At 41.3% G+C, this 23025-nt stretch overlaps 1 protein-coding gene and 1 long non-coding RNA gene across 3 annotated transcripts in view; one reads left to right on the top strand and one right to left on the bottom strand.

Annotated features, from left to right (window-relative positions):
• Positions 1 to 23025, top strand: part of LOC115105780 (T-box transcription factor TBX2b-like) — a 43629-nt gene that overhangs the window by 12248 nt on the left and 8356 nt on the right. The window lies entirely within an intron of this gene.
• On the bottom strand, positions 14137 to 22987 carry LOC115105781 (uncharacterized). Of its 2 annotated transcripts, XR_003859915.2 has the most exons (3): positions 21525 to 22987; positions 14946 to 15083; positions 14137 to 14775 (listed from the first exon to the last, which is right to left on the bottom strand). It is a non-coding gene; the product is annotated as an uncharacterized LOC115105781 (long non-coding RNA). The 2 variants fall into 2 exon arrangements; XR_003859914.2 differs by lacking the exon at positions 21525 to 22987 and having other exon boundaries at positions 14946 to 21503.

The raw sequence follows: 23025 nt of genomic DNA, 5'->3' as shown, positions 1-23025 counted from the left end.
CTCAATAAGCACAACAAATCGAGTTGGCATTTTTATTCCACCTTCATTTTATTTCCCAGTTTCCTTTAATGTGCTTGAGTCACAGTGTCTCTTTGTAAACAAGTGATGTATTCCTTTGCAAAGATAAGCTGGCAAAAAGCTGCCTATATTTTAAAGGGCCTGAAATGATGTATTAAGTAATTCATATTAAAACCCTGAAGGGGCAGTCTGCCATGCTGACGACCCAAATGTTTTACCTGTTTAGGAGACAACAACAACGTTTCTTTCCCCCTCCTTAAGTGAACAAGAGGTCTTTTGATTTTTCCTTGAAGGGCCGATGGAAGTTTATCTGGCCGATGTGGCTTTGAGCTGGGAGGTCACGAGGCCCTAATGCTATTAGCATCGACTGGCTCCTCTCGCAGCGCGTCTATTAGGCCCTGATTTGATTTGTACCTATTCATTTGCAGTCCCTGCAGCAGCAGCGACTTGGCCCTCTCCCTCTAATTGGTTCTGTCTCTGCCTGGCTGTCATTAGATTAAGTCCGACTCCCGGACACTTGTAGTCTGTGCTTCTCCGTCCATTTATACAGGCCTAATGTAACACAAAATTCATTACGGATCACATTAGGTAGCAGTCCCAGAAGAGGGGGCTCTCTCACACACATTAGGTGAAGACTCAGCTGATGGAGAGAGCAGGGAATTGGGTGAGAAAGCACAATGAAGAATAAAGGCATGAAAAAAATCTAAATACAAAACGCTACACCTCCAGCAACCTCAGCTTTGTGATGAGTCAGTAGGAAAAGCACTGTCAAAGATTCCTAGAAACTGCTTCTCCATCAGAAATCGCAGATCACCCTTGTAGTTTCACGTTTTAATGTCACATGCACAAGTATAGTGAAATGCCTTTCTTGCAAACTCAAAACCCAACAATGCAATAATTAATAACTATGTCATACTAGAAAAAACACTCAAGAAATTAGAAGAAATATGAAGAACACAATAAGTAAGTAACAATACTATATACAGGGTCAGTTCCAAAACTATATTTACAATGCAGGGATACTGGAGTGATGGAGGTAGATATGTATAGGGGTAAGGTGACTAGGCAACAGGATATAAGATACACAGAGTAGAAGCAGCTTGTATGTGAGTGGGTCTGCGTGTGTATATAGTCACTTTAAATGTATGTGCATATTATGTGTGAGTGAGCAGATGATGGAGTGAGTGTGTAGGGCCCTGTGTGTGTGCATAGAGACAGTGCAAAAATAAAAAATAAAAGGTCAATAAGATACAAGGTTAACTCTGATAGTCCGTATAGCTATTGTTAGCTATTTATCAGTCTTATTGCTTGGGAATAGAAACTGTTCAAGAGCCTGTTGTTGTCAGTCTTGATGCACCGGTACCACTTGCTGTGCGGAAGCAGAAAGAGTAGTCTATGGCTTGGGTGGTTGGGGTCTTTAACAATTTTCCGGGCCTTCCTTCCACACCACCTGATATAGATGTCTTGGATGGCAGGGAGCTCAACCCCAGTGATGTACTGGGCTGTCCACACCACCCTCTGTAGAGCCATGCGATTGAGGGCGGTGCTATTTCCATTACAGGCAGTGATAAAGCCAGTCAAGATGCTCTCAATTGTACAGCTGTAGAACGTTTTGAGGATTTGAGGGCCCATGCCAAACCTTTTCAACCTCCTGAGGGGGAAGATGCACTGTTGTGCCTTTTTCACAACTGTGCATGTGTGTTTAGACCATTTTAAGTCTTTAGTGATTTGGACACCAAGGAACTTGAAGCTCTCGACCTGCTCCACTGCAGCCCTGTCGATGAGAATGGGGGCATGCTCGGTCCTCTTTTTCCTGTAGTCCATCGACGGGGCTCATTACTGTGGGGCCCAAGTGATGAGAGTCAGCATGCCAGAGGTGATGTGGCCTACCCTCACCACCTGGGGTTGGTCGGTCAAGAAGTACAGTTGCAGAGGGAGGTGTTCAGACCCAGATTCCTAAACTTGATGACGACCTTGGAGGGGACAATGGATTTGAACGCTGAGCTGTAGTCAATGAACAACATTTTCACATAGTTATTCCTCTTATCTAGGTGGGTGAGGGCAGTATGGAGAGCAATTGAGATTGCGTCATCTATGGATCTTTTGGGGGGTTATGCAAATTGGAGTGGGTCTAGGGTGTCTGGGATAGTGAAGTTAATGCGTTCCATAACCAGCCCCATTACAGAAGTGAGTGCTACAGGGCGGTAGTCATTGTGGCATGAAGTCTTAGAGTTCTTGGGAACAGGAATGATGGTGGTCATCATGTGGGGATTACAGACTGGGACAAACGGTTGAAAATTATTGTTAATATGCCTGCTAGCTGTTCTACGAATGCTCTGAGAATGCACCTTGGAATCCCATTGGGCCCCGCAGCCTTGCAGGTGTTGACCTGATTAAAGACCCTTTTCACATTGGCCTTGTAGGGCAAGATCACCCAATCCTCTGGGTTGGTGACAGCCCTCAAACCCGGGACAATGTTGCTGGTGTCAAAGCATGCATAAAACGCATTGAGTTCATCTGGTAGAGAGGCGTCGTTGGGCAGATTAAGGTTGGGTCTTCCTTTGTAATCCATAATGGAATGTAGCTCCTGCCGCATACGGTGGGCGTCAGAGCCTGTGTAATATGGTTCCACCTTATTCCTATATTGTCCTTTTGCTCGTTTGATGACTATGTGGAGGTCATAACAGGACATCTTGTACTTATTCCTGTCCTCGGTTGTAGCCTCAGGGTTGTCTGCGATAGCCCTGTGTGCAGTTGCCCTGTCCTTTAGTTTATCACCAACCTCTGTATTAATCCAGGGAAGCAGCAAACCCTCACCATGGGAACAACATCACTGATGCATTTTTGAAGTCAATGACTGAGATGGTCAATGTTATCGAGTTTTGAAACATATTCCAATCAGTGCTAGCAAAGCAGTCCAGTAACATAATCTCAGATTCTAGTGACCATTTCTCAATTTAGCGAGTCATGGGTACTTCTTGTTTGAGTTTCTGCTTGTAAAGAGAAAGCAAGAGTCATGATCTGATTTGCCAAATGGCGGACAAGAGAGGGCCTTGTATGCTTGCTAGTGAGTAGAATAACAGTGGTCTAGGACTTTATCGCCCCTAGTGGCATTTGAAACGTGTTGATGGAAGTTGGGCATCACGTGTCTTAGTGATGCGGAATTAAAATAGCTGGCAACCAGAAAAGCAGTCTCTCTCTTGTCCTGAGTTGGAATGTATACAACAGTCACGATAACAGCTGAAAACTCCCTTGGGAGGTAGAAGGGTCGGCATTTGACCGATATGGGTGAACATCGGGTCGACACTTCCACCGCACTGGAGTTAGCACACCAGTTGGTGTAAATGTACAGGCAAACCTCTCCCCCTCGATTTCCCCAACTCCACTGGCCTGCCTGCCTGATGAATGCAGAATCCATCGAGTTGGATAGGCATGGGGGTATCTTGTCCGGGAGCCTTGTTTCAGAAAATCAAAGAATATTGCAGTTTCGAGAGTCACGTTAGTAGCAAATCTGCAATTGGAGGTCATCCATCTTCTTATCAAGTGATTGGCCAGCAGAATGGAGGGAAGAGGTGGCCTTTTTTCCTTCGCCGTAATCTCACCAGGACCCCCCCCCCCCCTTGCCTCTGTAATGACAGCTTTTCCTCTTGGGTAGCCCAAAAATTGGGTTGGAATTAAAGAGAGAGCCCAGGGCAGATGAGTTGAGGTTGAGGAGGGAATTGGGATAAGTAGGTGCCAATCTAATGTTCAAAAGTTCTTGTCGGTTGTAAGAAATAATAGCGGATACATTTCCTGAAAATAAAGTAAAAACTACTTACAAAATAATCACAAAATAACAAAGTTGGGTTGTCGGCCATTGAGTACAGCGCCATTTCAAAGGTAATGTCATGGCGACATTGGCTAACTAAGCTTATGTGCGGAAACACTTCATTAAGTCCATTGGTCATCTCATGCTGAACTGTTGTTCAGTTGTTTTTGATAAAAATGACATTTTCACTTCTCCCATTGTCTTCCCAAATCCCGGTCGAGTCTGCTTCACGAAGCGTTCTAGCAAGTATCGCGATGTTGTGCCTCTTGGTTTAGAACTGTATTCTGTGGAATCAAAATGAGAATGCATTGGCATGGTGAAGGTGACTGATTTACCCCGTAGGTCAGCCTGACTATTTTCAGAGATGTCTTCAGCCCTGCTGGAAGTCAGTAACATGTTCCTCTCCCCCGTCTCTGTCTGACTGTGTCCTCTAACTTCAGCAGTTAGGGGATTGATAGCCTCTGTGGAAGGAGCTTAAAGCAGGTGGTAAGGTGCTCACTGGAAGAGGGTCTTTGCCAGAGCAGCCGGCCGATGACATCTTGTCAGAGGGTGATGACCTAGAGAGTTTGGTTTGTCTAACACACAACACAGTGGTTGCAACGCAAGCGTAGTGGGTACGATTCCCGGGACCACCCATAAGTCAAATGTATGCAAGCATGACTGTAAGTCACATTTGGAAAAAAGTGTCTAGTAAATGGCATATATTATTTTTATTTATTTATTTTACCTTTATTTAACTAGGCAAGTCAGTTATGAACAAATTCTTATTTTCAATGATGACCTAGGAACAGTGGGTTAACTGCCTTGTTCAGAACGACAGATTTGTACCTTGTCAGCTCGGGATTCAATCTTGCAACCTTTCGGTTACTAGTCCAACGCTCTAACCACTAGGCCACGCTGCCGCCCCAAATTATAAGTACACTGAGTGTACAAAACATTAGGAATTCCTGCTCTTTCCATGACATAGACCAGGGGTATTCAACCCTACTGGTTTTCTGTTCTACCTGATAATTAATTGCACCCACCTGGTGTCCCAGGTCTAAATCAGTCCCTGATTAGACAATGAAAAAAGGGAGTGGAACTGCCTTCGAGGTCCAAAGTTGAGGCACATAGACTGACAAGTGTTAAATCCACTTCAATCAGTGTAGATGAAGGGGAGGAAACACGTTAAAGAAGGATTTTTAAGCCTTGAGACAATTGAGAAATAGATTGTGTATCTGTGCCATTAAGAGGAGGAATGGGCAAGACAAAAGCTTTAAGTGTCTTTGAATGGGGTATTGTAGTAGGTGCCAGGCTCACTGGTTTGATTGTGTCAAGAACTGCAATGCTGCTGGGTATTTCATGCTCAACAGTTTCCCGTGTGTATTATGAATGGACCACCATCCAAAGGACAACCAGTCAACATGACACAAATGTGGGAATCATTGGAGTTAACATGGGCCAGCATCCCTGTGGAACACTTTCAACACCATACCCTGATGAATTGAGCGTGTTCTGAGGGCAAAAGGGGGTGCAACTCAATATTAGGATGGTGTTCCTAATGTTTGTAACCTCAGTGTATATTATCAAGCTCTGTTTTGCATGACTAAGGATCATATTTACATTGGAGTAGGTTCGTTTTAAACAGCACCAATGGGACAACAAGCAGGATTTAGTAGATTAAGCAGTCAGGGGAGTTACTTGCACTGCTCCCTCTTTAATTGCTTCATCAGAGTGTTAACAGAGGATCTAGACTCTCGTTATCCCACCCCGCCGAAACAGACAGAGCCTCAGCCCAGTGTGGTGAGTGGTGCAGATAAGGTGATGATAAAGAGAAGACTAGCCTCGCTTCCAGGGAAAACTGTAATGTAATCCTTAAATAAGATTTCCGTCTCTGCATGGCAGCATAATGATGATAATTGGATTCGATTATCAGTGCCAAACCCAACACAAATGCCATTTAAACAGCTTGGAGACAGAATCCCAGGACTATCAGAAGATTGTGCACCTATGTCACAGTGTGTCCCTACTGAGATGGAATTCTCTTGTTCATGTATAATTCAATGTCCCGCGTCCAGCCTCTGTTAACATGGACTAATAAGCACATGCAGGATACACACACAAATGCACACACACAAACATGCACACGTTCAGATACAGAAGTGCAATGTTTTTTTTAAAGCATTTGAAATGCAAAAGCAAATAGTGTGTCATATATTACAAGGCCCCTAAGCCACATGCAGTAATTATTAATCAAATTATCAAGTTGATTTCCTAATGGTTTTATGATTGAGTAAAATTACTCCACATGCTGAGCATCACTGAAGCGTAGCTCTCCTCATTGATTTGTTAGGTTGAGGCTGTGGATTTTGGAAATGTTCACTTATCACCTGATCTTATCTTGCAGGAAAACATTTCTGAATTCAAACCAAAAATATTTTTGATACAGTAATGTAGAAAGGAATACATGTGTAACTCCTGGGGCGGCAGGGTAGCCTAGTGGTTAGAGCATTGGACTTGTAACCGGAAGGTTGCAAGTTCAAACCCCCGAGCTGACAAGGTACAAATCTGTCCTTCCGCCCCTGAACAGGCAGTTAACCCACTGTTCCTAGGCCGTCATTGAAAATAAGAATTTGTTCTTAACTGACTTGCCTGGTAAAATAAAATAAATAAAAACTTATCCGACTGAACTCTAACTAGAGGTTGAAGATCTTCTTGAGACTTCTCAGCTATGATGACTTTGGGAGGGGGGGGTTAGAAGGAGCTGTGTGTGATGGACTGATGTGATTAGCTCTTTGGTTCCTGCCACTCACAGCTGAGAGAGTTCAGATAAGAGGAAGGATAATTTTATTTCTTTCAGAAAAATATTATAATCAGAGTTCATAATAGTTTGATTGGAGCACATTCAATTAGAATTACAAAATCAATCCACTTTTCAACCAGTATTAGTTATCCAATATTCCCTGACACTAACATTTAGTAATATTACTACTGGATAATCACAAATCGTATTGACTCTGATCTCTGATGTCCAGTGGCGATTTTAACATGAAAAAATTGGTGGGGAAAACTCAATCAACAAATTTCATATGCATCAAAACCAGTACACTACTACACAGTACTGGATACACATTGAATGCAGTAATAACAAATTTGAGAATTGAGTTTTGAGCCACATACACACAAACGTTATAACATTTGGGTTATGATCAGTGAATGGCTACTTCCCATATCTTTAGCTCTTATTGCACGGAAGACCATTGTAGTCGATCATACTTTTATATAGTAAACGACCTAGAAATCGGTCTCCAATATTGAGACACTGCGTGCGTTTGCCTGCCTGCCTGTTACAGACGGGCCCAGTTAACAATATGCAATGTTTATAACTCAATTCCCTCACTTCATATACTGCAAAATTCGATAAAATATATTTTTAACTAACCCTTCTTCTACATGTGGTTCCATGGGTATTACAGTCTGCCATCAAACATCAACACTAACACATGTAGCCTGTAGGATATTATAGCTAGCCTATCTCCAAACAGATGTTAGCCACTGCTCCATGTTCCACCACCAACCACTTGACTTGAATCTTCTTTCCCAGTTTGCTTTATTTTAATGGTTGACCATATTTTTTAGTTTTGGTGGTTAATGAGCACCGAGATGTTTTATCATTTTCTTTATAACGCTAACTTAGATTATTATTTGCTACGATATAACTAGGCTAGTCGACATGTTTTAGCTACCTAAGCTACCTAGCTTGTAGACGTGCTAACAGTGCGTGTTAATCAATTAGCTCGCTATGTAGTCGACACCTCAGTCCTGTCAAAGTTACCGGGCATAACACATTGATTTACTGTATCTGTGGTCAATGACAATAATCCTTCTTGGGCGGGCACTTCTACTGTAAATAAACAGAGCACTAAAGATGAGCTTTTGATGGCTAGCTCCCCCAGCAGGTGCTGCGGTGACGTAGTGTTCCCAAAAGTGACAGCACGCTGAGCCAATCACGCGCAACCAGAGAAAATCAATGATGCCTACGCTCTGTAATTTCTCTGTCTGCCCCTCCACCACAGAAAGCACTGAGCAAGGCTGAAACAGTTGCATTTGGGAGCTGCCTTACTCAACAAAAATGTACTAAAACAACAATACAATCGGAAAGCGACCACATATGCTTTATTAGATTATTTTTGTAATAAAATACAATTGTTTGCAAACTGATATTATACAGTACATCATAATCATAACCTTCTCAGTGAGATACATCCACACTGCACTTCTAACTCTACAATGTAGCACTCAGTACATTGTACGCTTCTGTAGCCAAACCTTCATTGTGGAATTCTGAACTAGCTTCACATTTCATTATTGAAATGAAAACCTGTTTTGTTCGTAGCCTGTAAGGTAGGTCAGTCTTGTTCATTTCCGTCATGTTTGAATTGGATGTTGCTGCTCATATTCCTCCACAGAGGCCAGCTGTGATTGTGTGAGTGAGTGGATGGGTAGTATGGCCTGCCTGTCATAACACTGGTATCCATCTCTGCTGCAGTCTACCATAGCTGGGTGCGCTTGGCTGCTGGGCTCAGCCCTTGTTTCTTACAGGGGTTTTTCCTTTTCCTGCCCTTACTCGCTAGCTTGAGTAATCATACCTTTATTCCACCCATTTCTGTGCTTGAGTTATACTTCACAATAACAGGAGTTCTCAGCAGAGAGCAATGCTTTTCTAAGTAAGGTAATGGCAGGCCCTTTCCACACAGGGATTTTCAACCACCTACCCGGAACGAGCATGGGGAGGTGGGGACTGTCATTTGGTGGTGTTCAGTACTGGTGCTCAGTAACCTTACCACCAACTTCCTGATTACACTGGAAGAAGGACCTCAACTAGACCTGCTGTGCATGGCTTAGATACACAGCATTACTGTTTACTGATATCATCACTTATCTATGTTGCCATATTAAAAAGACTTTGATGACTTGCCATGACAGAGACACAAGGCTGTAATAATATCTCCTCGGTCACATGGTGTGCAACAAGGAAGAGACACAGGGAGTCACTGAGAGAGAGAGGCACCATGACCATGATCTTAGTGCTTTAAAAGGAACATTGGCCTGAAGTGATGCTGAAAGGTTCCCTCCTCCATGTTCCTCTCATTCTAACACAGTATTTAGATACTTTTCACTGACATATTTGTCTACCACTTCACCCCTCAGGGGGTCTGCTTGTGGTTGCAGAGTGCACTCTAGTACTGAGAACCACAACACAGAGCTTCTAAAATAAGAATGTGAGGTGACCTTAGCACAGGCTTGGCGTGTACGGAGCTGTGAAAATTGACTCGAGAGTGTAAAAGAGGGATGCAATTATTATTTTTTTTACCCCTCAGCACTAACCCATTCATTCCAGGGTTGCTCTCCTTTGGCGAACTAAGAGCTTGAGCGTAATGCACAGCGACAGTGCTGTGATGATGAAAACTCATTCCTGTATGCAGGGCAGCCACTTCCCTCCACATCCCCACACCCCACTCTGACACATCAGCCCTGCATGTCATTGTATCATTAATCCCCACTTCCCCTCTGCCACTGAGCTCACTAGCATGGGCAAAGTGACGCCTGTAGAAGGATGGAGATGGAGGTTGAGTGAAAGCACTAACCCACAGCGATCAGCTCCTCTGTGGATGACTTTAGACAGTGCACTTAATAGCATGCTTCAAGCAGATTGTAGGCTTTCAATGCTAGAGAAAAGGGAACAGAATGTTTGTGCCTGCTAGGGGGAGTGTCTGTCTGTCTGTCTCTGTCTGTCTGTTCATGTGTCTTCTTTGCAGTACATTCATTCATTGTAGGTTTGTGTTGTTTCTGTTCCTATAATGTTCCCACACACAAAACCCAGCCATGTGCACCATGTTACGTCCAACACTGCATGTAGGCTCTCTGCCAGATACAAACAAACTCACACCCCATTTCTCTGTTTTTTATGAAACATTTCAGGATATACAACACAAAGCTTTGCTACATCGATGAATAGAAGAGATAAAAGGAAGAGATTGATATGGGTATCGTTCATTATGAGGTGCTATGTGAAGGTTGATGAGAATCTGATCAGGCTTCCTACTGACCCTGAGTGGCTGAGCTGGGTAGCAGTAGGGTTTTCATTAAAGATAATTGAAAGCAGCTCCGGTGCTGGGGTTTGGAGTCCTGCCACCTCCAGGTGCACTGCCATCTGAAAGTGTGTTTTAATTACAACGATACGTTAAGCCACCAGACGTATTAATGCCCCCTCCTCTGGAAGAGCTGTATAAATTCTCCCTGTTTGTTTTTCCCAGTGCCCTGGCAGCTGGGTGATGGCTCTGTGCTCCTTATGCAACATATTTCTGAGTGTGTACCCATCACACCTTTTATTTGTCTGAATTCATGGGTTTTACACACCAGCCAAGCATCTCGGAGAGCGCGATGGTCCCCTTTTGATTGGACCCCTGACACACCATGCCCGTTACCTCTGTCAAGGTGGGGCAACCGCTGATGTCACCAATCACAACAGAGAGGGAGGGGTCAGGGATAATAATTGTCAAGGTTATTTAACACAGGTGGCAGGCTCTTACTTTTAGTTCTAATACCCCCTCTACTGGCTTTACAGCTAATTCTTTGAAACAGCTTTGGGTTTATAATACTATAGGCTACTGCACTATGGCTGTGCAGAAAGATTAACCAGAATGCATGTAACTGTCTGCAGTCTCCACATAGTATAGTCCTATTGTTTAGTCTGCTGTAAATGTCTTATTCTGGAGCCACATTTTCTTCTTAAAATAGGACGACAAAGAACTTGGTTATCATTCTATTGTGCAGGTGAGCAAAATACAGTATATGTTGGCAGGACCTTGCATGATATAGAGGTGTGTGTGTGTGTGTGTGTGTGTGTGTGTGTCCTTAATAAGGGGTATTTCCTTAGTAAGCCCTGATTGGGTATCAGTCGTCCTGGTTGGTTAGGGCATCATGGCAGGCAGGACGGTGTGTTTATATGTGTGATGTGAGAGCCCTAACCAGAGACAGCTGGGAGACAGACCATGGTGGGATTACTGTTTGAACAACATTACAAATCAGAGGGGATAAGTGTGGGACTGGTGTGGGTTTCTGCCTTGGTCTCTAGTCCCCAGGGCGGCCTCTCTTTCCCCTAGTTTACCTAGGCTGAAGAGGGTGAAATTGGACTGGGATTGGACCTCTCCCTCTCCCTCTCTCCTCATGTTGAACGCTGGCGCAGAATCACTGATTAAGAGGCTCTTTGTTTTCCTTTGATCCACTTTTCATTGTGAGTTCAATGTACTGTATCTCCATCAACACAGGCCTTTGGTTTGCAGCAACATGTTCTGAATCAGCAGGTGATCTGAGTGACTAGAGATACATACATGCTCTCAAGTCTTTTTTCCTGGGTTTCACTTCTTAGACTGACCAGGAGACTCTGTCTGAATCAGTCCTTACATCAGTGGCAAAAAACAAAGCAATTTTCTATGTGAAATCACAGGGTTTATATCCCTGAGCCAAAGCCAGCCTAAAGTGAGAAAAGAAAACATAAGCGGCTTACAGCTATTCACAGAAAAGCACTAAATCCAACCATATCTGGGCATTCTAGTGTGGAATAGTTAGAAGGTACACTATATATACAAAAGTATGTAAAACCCCCTCAAATGAGTGGATTTGGATATTTCAGCCACACCCGTTACTGACAGGTGACTGCTGATACAGCCATGCACTCTCCATAGACAAACATTGACAGTAGAATGAAGAGCTCAGTGACTTTCAACGTGGCACCGTCATAGGATGCCACCTTTCCAACACATCCGCTTGTCAAATTTCTGCCCTGCTAGAGCTTCCCCGGTCAACTGTGAGTGCTGTTTTTGTGAAATAGAAACGTCTATGAGCGACAATGGATCAGCCTCAAAGTGGTGGGCCACACAAGTTTACAGAACTGGACTGCCGAGTGCTGAAGCGTGTAGTGCGTAAGAATCATCTGTCCTCGGTTGCAACACTCACTACCGAGTTACAAACTCCCTCTGGAAGCAACTTCAGCACAAGAACTGTTTGTCAGAAGCTTCATGAAATAGTTGTCAATGGCCAAGCAGCCGCACACAAGACTAAGATCCCCATTCGCAATGCCAAGCATCAGCTTGAGTGGTGTAATGCTCTCCGCCATTGGACTCTGGAGCAGTGGAAACACGTTCTCTCGGTGTAGAAGAACTTGACTGGCCTGCACAGAACCCTGACCTTAACCCCATTGAACACCTTTGGGATGAATTGGAACGCCAACTGCGAGCCAGGCCTAATTGCCCAACATCAGAGCTCGACTTCGCTAATGCTCTTGTGGCTCAATGGAAGCAAGTCCCCACAGCATTGTCCCGACATCTAGTGGAAAGCCTTCCCAGAAGATAGGAGTCTGTTATAGCAGCAAAGGGGGGACCAATTCCATATTAATGTCCATGATTTTGGAATGAGATGCTCGACGAGCAGGTGTCCGCATACTTTAATCGTGTAGTGTATTTTACATTGCCACATTTTACACTTCAATGGGTTAATGTCTCAACTGTTAACTCTTCATCTCCTGAAGAATGCTCAACTTAAAACATACATTATATATATCCTCCAATTAGGATGGATATGGAGAGTTTGAGAAAACTGGTTCAAATCTGCCAAATGTAGAGAGGATTGAAAATAAGCACACTTACCATAGATACCACCACAACATTTATTTTTTAAATTTTATTTGTTATTTTTACAACTGTTCAGGCTGGTCTGGCATCAGAAATAGGGACAATGTGGGTGCATTAAGCTGCAGAAAAAAACCTTTAGGTCTTCGGTCGTGTACACAAGCTTAAGTCCTTTAGAATAATGAGCCACCATCACATTCCTCTGGGAGCTGAAGCTCAGAAAGTGGTACTGGGGCCTGATGCTTTCGCCCGGAAAGTGATATCATTATGGATTACTCCAGATAAGTCTGCACGACCTCTGTGTGTGTGTGTGTGTGTGTGTGTGTTTTGGTGTGTGTGTGTGTGTGTGTGTGTGTGTGTGTGTGTGTTTTGGTGTGTGTGTGTGTGTATCCGTGTGTGTATCCGTGTGTGTATCTGTTTGCGTGTGTGCGTTTCAATGACAGATAAATCGAGCCAGTATAGGAAGGATGCATTAGTTTAAATTCCCTATTGTTGCAATGCAATGTGCATGGGTATGAAGCTATCCTGTATAATGAGAAGAGAACAATGTGTACACAGTAAAAGCATCTTGATAATGACTGTAAACAGATATTGTATGTACTTGCTTTGCCTTTGATCTCCTGAGAATAAAAGGGTCCTGCTGGAGAGTTACTTCAGCTATAACTCCAGCCTGGGCTCTTTCTCTTATTCCTTATCACAGAGAGAGTTTACAGCCTTCAGATGTGATTTCTGCTTTACAGTTTCGACCTCGGGATGACTCGCCTGGAGCCCTGTGTGACCTAACATTCTGCTGAATGTGTCCCAGGTGTGGACTGTGACCGGAGAGGTGAAAGCCGTGCGCCGTCGCTCAGATTGATTGCCTCCTTCCTGCTTCAGTGCTCCTCTGATGTGCTGTTAGCTGGGGCTGGGAGGGGCTGGGGGGGGGGTGGACCATCCCGCCTCAGCAGCAGTGAGTGAGGAGAAGCAGACCCCGTCATCATCCTGCCTCCCTTCACTTCAAACCCTACTGTACAATTTACGCCTGCCTGCCTGTCAGACATGTGGCTCTCTTTCCATCCTGAGAAAACAAACAAACACCCTCACCTCCTCACCAGTCATCTGCACCTCATGAAACGGGAGCGGAGAGGTGCGATTAATGTCCTCCTCTAAGTCCTGACCCAACCTCCCCGGCCCATACCCGTCTCATGGCTTTGATTAGAAGTTATTACCCCCTGTATCTAGGGAGCCATTCGTCTTGTGTGGGACCACTGAGATCACTTCCTACCCCAAGCTTTTACTGACATCCAACTCCCCTCCAGCTCACCAGTTCACTCAGAACTCTCTATACTGGCTCGCAAGCCAGCTAGCCCATAGCCCAACATGGATTTGAAGGGAAAGATCCCCCAAATGTAATATAAGTTAGTGTTATGTTTCCTATCACCTTTGGCAGATTGTGGTATTGTGTGATTACTGGGGTTTGAAACTATGTTTAGAATTTGATATGATTTGAGCATGCAATTAAAACATGCTAATGGTTTCCCATTCACTCCCATTGATTTTTGGTCATCAATGCTAATGTTAACCATTGGTGACTGTAGCTGAGTAAACAAACCCTAAGCGTAGATTGCAGCGTCTCACAGTTAAGGAAAGGAAACATTTAAGTAATTTGAAAAAACTTTGCCTTTAATATTTTGAGCAAATTGTTCCCAAGATGTTTACACATATTTCTGGTTACTGAGATAATGCATTCCATCTGACAGATACTGATAGTCTCACTGTCCAGAGCCTTTGACAAATACATATTGTTAACCCACCTCAATTTAACAGCCTATATCAAACACCTTCAACAAGCAATGGAGAGAGTATGTCATTTTTTTATAATCAGTTGATTAGTGTCCGATGGTAAAGATGGTATACCCCTCCCACCAGTGTTTGGAAGTAACTGATTACATGTAATCTGATTACAACCAAATTGTAACTAATCAATTACGTTACTAGCAAAAATATTGTAATCAGATTACAGACACTTTAGAAAAACTAGATGATTACCTTATGTGTTGGTAACCCTTATATTCATAAAGAATGTTTGCAAAAATATATATTGTATATTATGACCCCTTTCTGTTTTCCCAATGACATTCAATTCAGCCTTAAAAAAAGGAAAACATTTAAGTTTAACCTCTAGCTAGCAGAAAATCAGTCATGTTGTTCCACCTGACTGAGTCTGACCACAAGTCAGAGACCACTATGATGACACAACAAACACATTTGCTGGATCCTTTTAGTCTTCTTCTGATGCTCCTAAGGGGAAAATAATTCAAAAGTAAGTAATCTGATTAGATTACTGAGTTTGGATAACAAAAAAGTTACGTTACTGATTACAATTTTGGATGGGTAACTGGTAACTATAACATATTGCATTTATAAAGTAACCTACCCAACCTTGCCTCCTACATAGGCCAATCCCTTACCTGACCCTGATGTGAACATTCCACCGGTCAGTGTGGCAGTGTTGATGTGGGGAGATGCTGACCTTTCAGGTTATTGCATCCACCTTACAGTCCACAACACAGGAGGTTAGCTGGCCTCCCCCTCATTCTCTGCTAGGCCTTTGATCAGGGGAAAATCACTGAGTCAAGACAGACCCATGGGATGACCAACCAACACAAAGTTTGGAAAACACTCTGTCCAACCAAGAAAACAACAAAGTAACCCGCAAGATAGTTCACATAGATTTGTACACTTCTTTTTTTTATTATATGATTATTGCTTTACCAAATGCTAAATGAATGGGTAACGTAATGGACGTTGTGCTAAAGCAGCAGCATCAGCGGCACAATTTAGTCCAAAGGCCATCACACGTGATGGTCAGATGGTTTTCATTTCATATAATATGATAAATCCCACTTTGTTGACAATCATGAAGCATGCCAATAGTTAATGAAGGCTTCATGAATCATTATTAACCTGGACATGCCCTCTAGCCTGGTCCAAAGGCAGCTTTATAGTGCTTACAGCAACTCATAGAATGCCCCTAGCATGACACTGCCCTTGACACCTGCAATCACATGCAGTGTGGTAACGATGATACCGTATTTTTTGAACTTTCTGCTTGTTGTATCACATTGTGAACAGTAATGCAGCAAAGTTAGTTTTGTTTTAGGTCTAACCTCAGTGATGGTAACTCTTTTGTTTTGTGTAAAAAAAAGGCTCATATTCACTGGACACTGATTCCTTATTAAATGAATCAGAAATGGTTATGAGTCTGCTGTTATACTGTCAGTACAATATGACTTGTTTCAAGTGAGCATTGACAAGAGACAATATAATTTCTTCAGTGAAAAGTTTGTGTCTGTTTCAAATAATGTCTTCAAAAGAAAACCTTGAACCATATAATGAATCAGCTAAACAGACTTGTTTCTCTGCTTCAGGGTTCAGTGTGAGGGATTGTGGACATGTACCAGAGTACAGACAAAACAACTCATTAAGTGCTTTTTTTGTAGCTGGAACATAATTCATATAGGATGAGAAAAAGGCCAACCGTAGCACTGAAGTTGTCTTTATTGAAGGAATGAAAAACAGATACACAAACACACACACACCTTGTATGAGGACTCAGTCTGTATAGTGATTCACTGTTACACAGATCTAAGATCTAAGCATTGTCCTTCAGGAGTAATATGGAAGAATATAATGTACATATTTGGCATTAGTTGACCTCTTTGGCTGGCATCATCTCACTGACAACAGCCTTAAAAGAAATCCTCGCCCTCGCTTCAAACTGCATCTGTAATTGTCCTCACTCACATGGATTTTTACTTTACTACACATGTATTATTAGATCAGAAATTCTTAAGTTAAAAAATAATATTGGTTACCATGTGTGATATTGGGCAGGAATTCAGATACCGTATACATTTTTCTATGACCTTATAGGGTAGCGCTACAGGCACGACACTGCTCTGTAAATATATATTTAATATAGTTTTACAAGTATCTGGCTGGCAGTTAAGTTGTTAAGACACACTCATGGATAGTGATTTTTTTTTAAAGATTTTAATTATGTTCAGTAGGCCTTCTAGGCTATTACATGCTTATTAATCAAATTGTGGCGTTCATTAGACATTGTCAGACACACGAAATATGTCAAAAATATGATATGTCACATTATCAGAAATGTTATTGAATATTGACATGGCTATTTTAGAGAGATCATACAGAGTTTAGCATTAGGATAGACTGTCTGAAAAAGTCCTCCATTCCCTGGTATGTTCCAACAGTCTTCAGATAGAAATGTTGAATATTCTTGCAGTTCTTGCAGTGATAGTTGGAGTACTTGTTTATAGTATATTAATATATATTATTATATGTAAAAAGTGTTTAATAAATGATAAACTAACAAAAAAATATATTTGTATCAATAATGTAAAATGTAGCTATTAAGAGAAATGTCAGTTTAGAATGAGAGGCTTTAGTGTAAACGATAGACAAACCATCAATGTTTCATATACAAAAAAATATAGACCAGAGCACGTGTTAGCCTATTAATTATTGTTTAAAGTCTGTTTTTAATTGTCAAAAAAGAATAATGTAAAATGTATCAAAGTCATGCATATTCCAATTATAATCTGGATTTGAACTTTGAATCAACAGGCCATTTGGTACGTCTTTATTTTACATTTTTGATGGTCATCCAACAGATTAATTGATCAAGTTAATTCGTTAATTAAAATACTTAGCCCTATGTGGGCTATATTATATGTGACTAGTAAGCCGTTAAGATAAACAAGTTTGTTGGGCTGATCAGATGTATTTCAACAATGGTGTCTATTAGTTGTTCTACAACCAAGATGTTGGAAATGTAACTGAAAATAGTTAATGGCCCACTAAAATGTTGTGTCCATACAATAAGCAGGTAGTTTGGGCGTGTGGGAAACACTGGTGTAAGATTCTCAAACAAGATCGAGCCCTGCTATACCATAACCACAAAAGTATATTCGAATTGTCCCTGTTGACTTTATTTGTATTATTCAAAAAAGCTTTAGCTACTGAATCAATTCTCTATGAAGATGGCATTTAAAGCATCCACTGTGGGTCGATATTGTCATCATAAAAACGTTTTATGTTTAAAAGAAGCAAATTGATATTAATAACTCTACCGAATAAAACTTGTCTTTGATCGACGAACCATTTCGTGTTTTCAACCGTCTCAGTGGTGCGGCAGGTGAGTCAAGTTTTCAATTAAAGAGTGAAAGTGTATCCCTTCCTATGAAGAAATAAAATAATTGTTAGGTCAATGAATGTAAAATACATGGGTCACATAACTAGGTTATGAACATGGATATAAAGTCCCACAATTCCATTCTAAAGGTAATGACGACTGTGAGTGGTTGCCTACAAGGGAATGCAATCATTATAATGATGGCAATGACAGCCTCACTGCAGAGGGCTATAGCATATTACAGTTTTGAATAAACAAATGACTTACGATAGTCACTCAAATTAAATCAATATACATACTCGTTTAGTCTGGATACATTTTCTTTGTGGTGAAACATCGAATTAGATTGAAAAACATTATTTTCAAATCCCTGTCCGCCCTAAATTTGGCGCTCCCGCCTGTTATATCTAAGTGAAAGGTGCTCTTCGTATTGACCTTAATTCCCACATCCCAGGATCCCAGCGGAGCCAGTATCCTCCCGCAGACATGATTAGCCTACAGTACCTAATGATAGGTTAAGGCTTAAGGCTTCTGCCAAGATCACCTTATGGAGTCCATGAGTGTGCAGTAATTGGCGCAGGTTAATTAGCCCATATTCAATTTAATCTCCAGCTGAAATAACATTTAGGCTATTATGAACAAGGCATATGGAGTGTCCTATATTTAACAGTTGCTTCTATAAACATGCAGTAGCGTAAATATATATTTAAGCCTGTTAGATAATAAGCATCCGCATGAATAATTGAGGATTAAGGAGAGTAGGTCGATATGAGTAGGTATGGGGGCATCATCAGGAAAACTGGGGCAAATTTGGGTAAGGAGTGCACGCCAACGATTGTTGCTATGAATAAATAATGATAGTTTTCAACAATCCGTTAGACTTTGTTGAACTGGCGGGGGTAGGGAACTGGACCGCGGCCCCACTGACTAGGGTAAATGAGATGAGACAGTCACGACGAAGAGCAAATTTCTAAACCCCCAAAGACTGATGCGACGCAACGGGATTAAACCCAGATTTGAACAAATAGATGGATGGACGAATGAATGAATGAATCAACGAACGCGAAGAGTGAAGTGAGGGAATTGACCATGACCAGGGGTTGGGGGGGCGAGGGGGATCGGTTTAGTTTTTAAGGCTGGAAGACTTTTTGCCTTGGCTATGTGACGCGGGAATATGAGGGACTCTGACAGGTCTTAAACGGTCTGGCGCCAAGACCTCAGTCCTCAGGATAAATATAGCCAAAGAGCAGTTACACAGAGAAAGAGAGATGGAAGGGGAATGATGAAAAGAATCAAGGGACATGTAGAGCAGATTTATAACAGCATATGGTATGGCAGGGGGACAAACATCTTGTATCCGATACATTTTAAATAATTTGTGTTTTTTTACTCGATATGCTCTCTCATATAAAGTGTAGGTCCTACACCACATATCCAGGCAATGTTGGCAGGCTATACGCAGCTAGCACATTTGGTTCCTTGGAAGTTGTGAGAACTTATGTTTTAGGTTTCACATTGGTTGTGGGAAGGAAGTTTCCTGACCTGTAAAATTGAACTTTTCTTTAAATGTTCCGAGAACAGAAGTAAACTTTTTGCGTGTTCGGTATATTTTTTAGGTTGCTATCCATTTGTTTTTTGTATGCTGTTCTTTGTATGCCATTTTAATATTTGAGAATTAACCAATGATATTAGGCCACTCTTGGCCATGATTACAGACACCTGTGTGTCTTTTGACACTCTATAAACGAGTCATCCCGCAGTGTTTGTGATTATATCCTGATGAAGACAGCTTGGCTGTCGAAACATTGGATATTACTTTTTTGTATCTGAGCTCCTAGAGTGTGCATCTCTCCTTTATTTTCAAGTTTCCTACTCCGCTAGACAGCACCTCGCCTTAATAGGTGTGCGTTTATTTTTCTTCTAGATGGAAAGTTTTCTTAACATTCTTTGAACAAGTTGAGAACATTACTTTAAATAGAACCATGAGGAAACCTGTAGGAAATATTACACTGAAGTACAGAAATTCTCACAGAAGAATGTTGTTTCTTAAAGTTCTCTGAACTATTTGAGAACATTCTGTCAAACCAGCTGGAGAATGCTCCTAGAACATTACCAAAATGGAAATGAAATGTAAACCATTTTTGAACTTTTAGGAAATGTTTTGTTAATAGTAATGAAATTACTTTTTTTTTTCAAGTTCCTTAAATGTGCTGAGAATGTTCCAAAGCCAAGCAACTATCCTGCACCATTCCCAGAAAGTTGTGGGAAGGTTGCATGCAAAAATAACCATAAGACAATCCTGCTCTCGCCAAGCTCTGAGAAACATATTGTTCTCAGAACGTTATGTGCTAGCTGGGTAGACTATAGCACTAGTGACTTGTGCACCTAATTCGGTCATGTGAACAAATACAAATTGACACACTCATTTTGCTCAACATGATAAATTATTTAGGTTGAAGTTAAAGTTAAAAACAAAAGTTAAGATACAAAGGTCCATGTGCACTCACCGAGCTAACACATAGGCCTATAGGCTAGGCCTAAATAAAACCACAACATCAACTGGGCCTATATGCGCATAGGCTTACTGTGGAACCCCTAAAACAAATAAATTGAGCATAATGTCTGCCTTGGTTTATGTAATTAGTTGAATGATATATATACATAGGAAATCATTATCTGTCTCCGTGTGGGTTTAAACCTTTTGCATTCCAAAGACTTAAAATATGGAGTAGCAGTAGTCTATATGTAGCCTACCAAATGTGTTACTGAAAATAAAATATTTGCAAAATAGTGTTTTTTCTGTTACTTTATTTCAGCAACTGCGGTCAGACTGTACACTAATTGGCTATTACCATTGCTCAAACACAGCCTTAAGTACAACGTTCTTGATCGGGGAATTGCAGACACAAACACTCAGAATTGGCCTCGTGATTGTGTGGGTTACATTGGTAGGCATAAACTATAGGTGTTGGGACCTTACCATCAACCAACTCTATAGGCATATGATATTCACTGTAAAAATATGAATCGTAATAAAGTATTGGCCTAATGGTTGTATTTTTTTTTTCCTTCCGCAAATGACGAAGTTTCTTTAACATTCGAACTTGACTGGTCGAAAAGCCTAGCATTTAGTGAATCATGTGAAATTATATTCCACAGTTTAAGTAGGCTATGAATGTTTGCCATGGAAACATGTCACAAGAAAGTAGGCCTATATCCACCTTCAACAAGAAAAGACACATTCTATAAAATCAAATCAAATCAACAATGCCTTTCACTTACCTGACCTTACTGTTTAGTCTATTAGTCTATGATTGGTCTAGCCTCACTATTGCCGTGTTAATGTTGGTTTTTATAACTAACCCGATGTTGCGCTTCTCAATGGCAAAAGTCCGCGGGCCATGCTGGTGGTTTTTGATAGTTCTACAAGGTTATGGCATACAAAACTACTAAATACCAAACACCTTTCAGTGGACTCATCCAGACACACCATTATCGACACCTACGGTGTGTAGGCCTACGTTCCATACTCCACTTCTTCTCCCCTAATCGATTGAATGATCTGTAAATGTCATATAATGTAAATACAATCGCAGCATACCACTGAAAATGTGTTGTTAAAAGTTAAAACAACGTTTAGTAATATATTACGTGTGACTACATGTTTTCAAAATAAGATAATCATATCATTTTCTTCAATACAAACAAGTGACAATTCGTTCAAAATTAGATAAAATGCTAAACAGAAAGAAAATAACAGCAAGAAAATATAATGTGAAAACATATTGCATTATAGCGTTTATGAGGGTAAAATTAGTAAGAGTCTCACCATTGTGACAGAGGTCCGGTGTATTCAGCTGAAGTTTGAATGTTTTAAGCTGGGTTTGAGTTTGGGAAACTCTTCATTCATTCATTAAGAATCTGCATTGGAATAAATAATTATAGCCAAACTATCGCCGATATGTGGCAAGTGCAGGAAATCCGAAGTTAAAGATCTACCATGGGCTGCAGCCTTAGAGGGAATGCAGAGGGGATTGGAGCACGCTGTTTGAAGATTTGGGGTTAAATATGAAGTGACAGGAAAGGGTTCTTGTTGTGGGACGCCAGCAGACTGGCGCCAAGCGCCAAACGTAGTCCAACTCAATCAAGGATCAGCACAAGGACTTCTTAAAGGTATACACAATGGTATTTCGAGAAAGTTATATTGCTACACAGGAATCACACACAACCTTTGGTACCCGATAGTATGAAGTTTGACAATATCACCCGGTTGCATCTTGCAAAATGCACGTGCCATGTCTGATGAGCAGTAGCCTATTGAGATTCCCTACAAATGTTCTCGCATAGCCTACCATTGTCTACACATGAACCCTTGCCGCTATAAATAATATGATATGCTATGGTTTCGAATAGTCAATCATTTTTCTGTCATTTTTGCATACATTTTACATTTAATGTATGGTACAGAACTTAGGGTATAATGGTATAAAAGTAGGGTATAATGCTTCCGTAGATTTGAAATAATAACGCAAAATAGAAGGCCTATCCTTATCTTAAATCCATCTGTTTTGAAGATGTAAGACATTCCGTTCAATTGAATAACTCCTGAATAACTCATCCAAGGTATAAGGAGTTCGCCTCCGCTCAGTTTTAACCGGATGTAGCTCTTCAAATCTCTCTTCTTTCTCACTTCTTTTTTTGATATGGCATCTGGAGGAAATTTTCGACAACAGGGATATGGTTCCATGAAACTAATGTATTTACTTGTAAATTATAGGCTAAATGTCTAGCTGTTAAAATAATAAATGTTTATGTTTTGATAGGCACATATCAATAGATGGTTATGAATGTTAACATAGCCTAGCATAACGTTATAAAAGTGCAACAAACAGCGCAGCAAAACACGCCAAATGTAGAAGTATTTTAAAAACACAACCGAATTCTAAACCAGGTATCATGGCGTTGTGTAGTAGCCTAGTCTGTTGACCAGCCAGCGCAGAGAGACATTCGTTTCTAGGCCTACAAAATGTTTTGTATGAATAAAAGCTGGTGTTTTATAAGCTCAATCATTAGTATAAATACCATTATTTCAAGTGAGACTTTCCTGAACGAATAATTTGAAGCTGTCGATATTCGAGATAGGATGTATAGTCAAGATCTTGCGTGGAGTGAAAGCTTCACAAAACGACTAAGCAGACGGAGGATCCGTCCTCTTCACCAGCCATGCAGCAAAAGCCAGCTGGTGTTCCATTCGAAGTTTGGGGGAGGGATATCCAGATCTTTACTCAGTCATTGGTTCATATTTTATTCTATTAACATGTTTCTTGCAA

This window comes from Oncorhynchus nerka, linkage group LG22, assembly GCF_034236695.1.
Source record: "Oncorhynchus nerka isolate Pitt River linkage group LG22, Oner_Uvic_2.0, whole genome shotgun sequence".
NCBI classification, from domain to species: Eukaryota; Metazoa; Chordata; class Actinopteri; order Salmoniformes; family Salmonidae; genus Oncorhynchus; species Oncorhynchus nerka.
The sequence above is the reverse complement of the archived record's forward strand: the minus strand, read 5'-3'. Positions and strand labels throughout refer to the sequence as shown.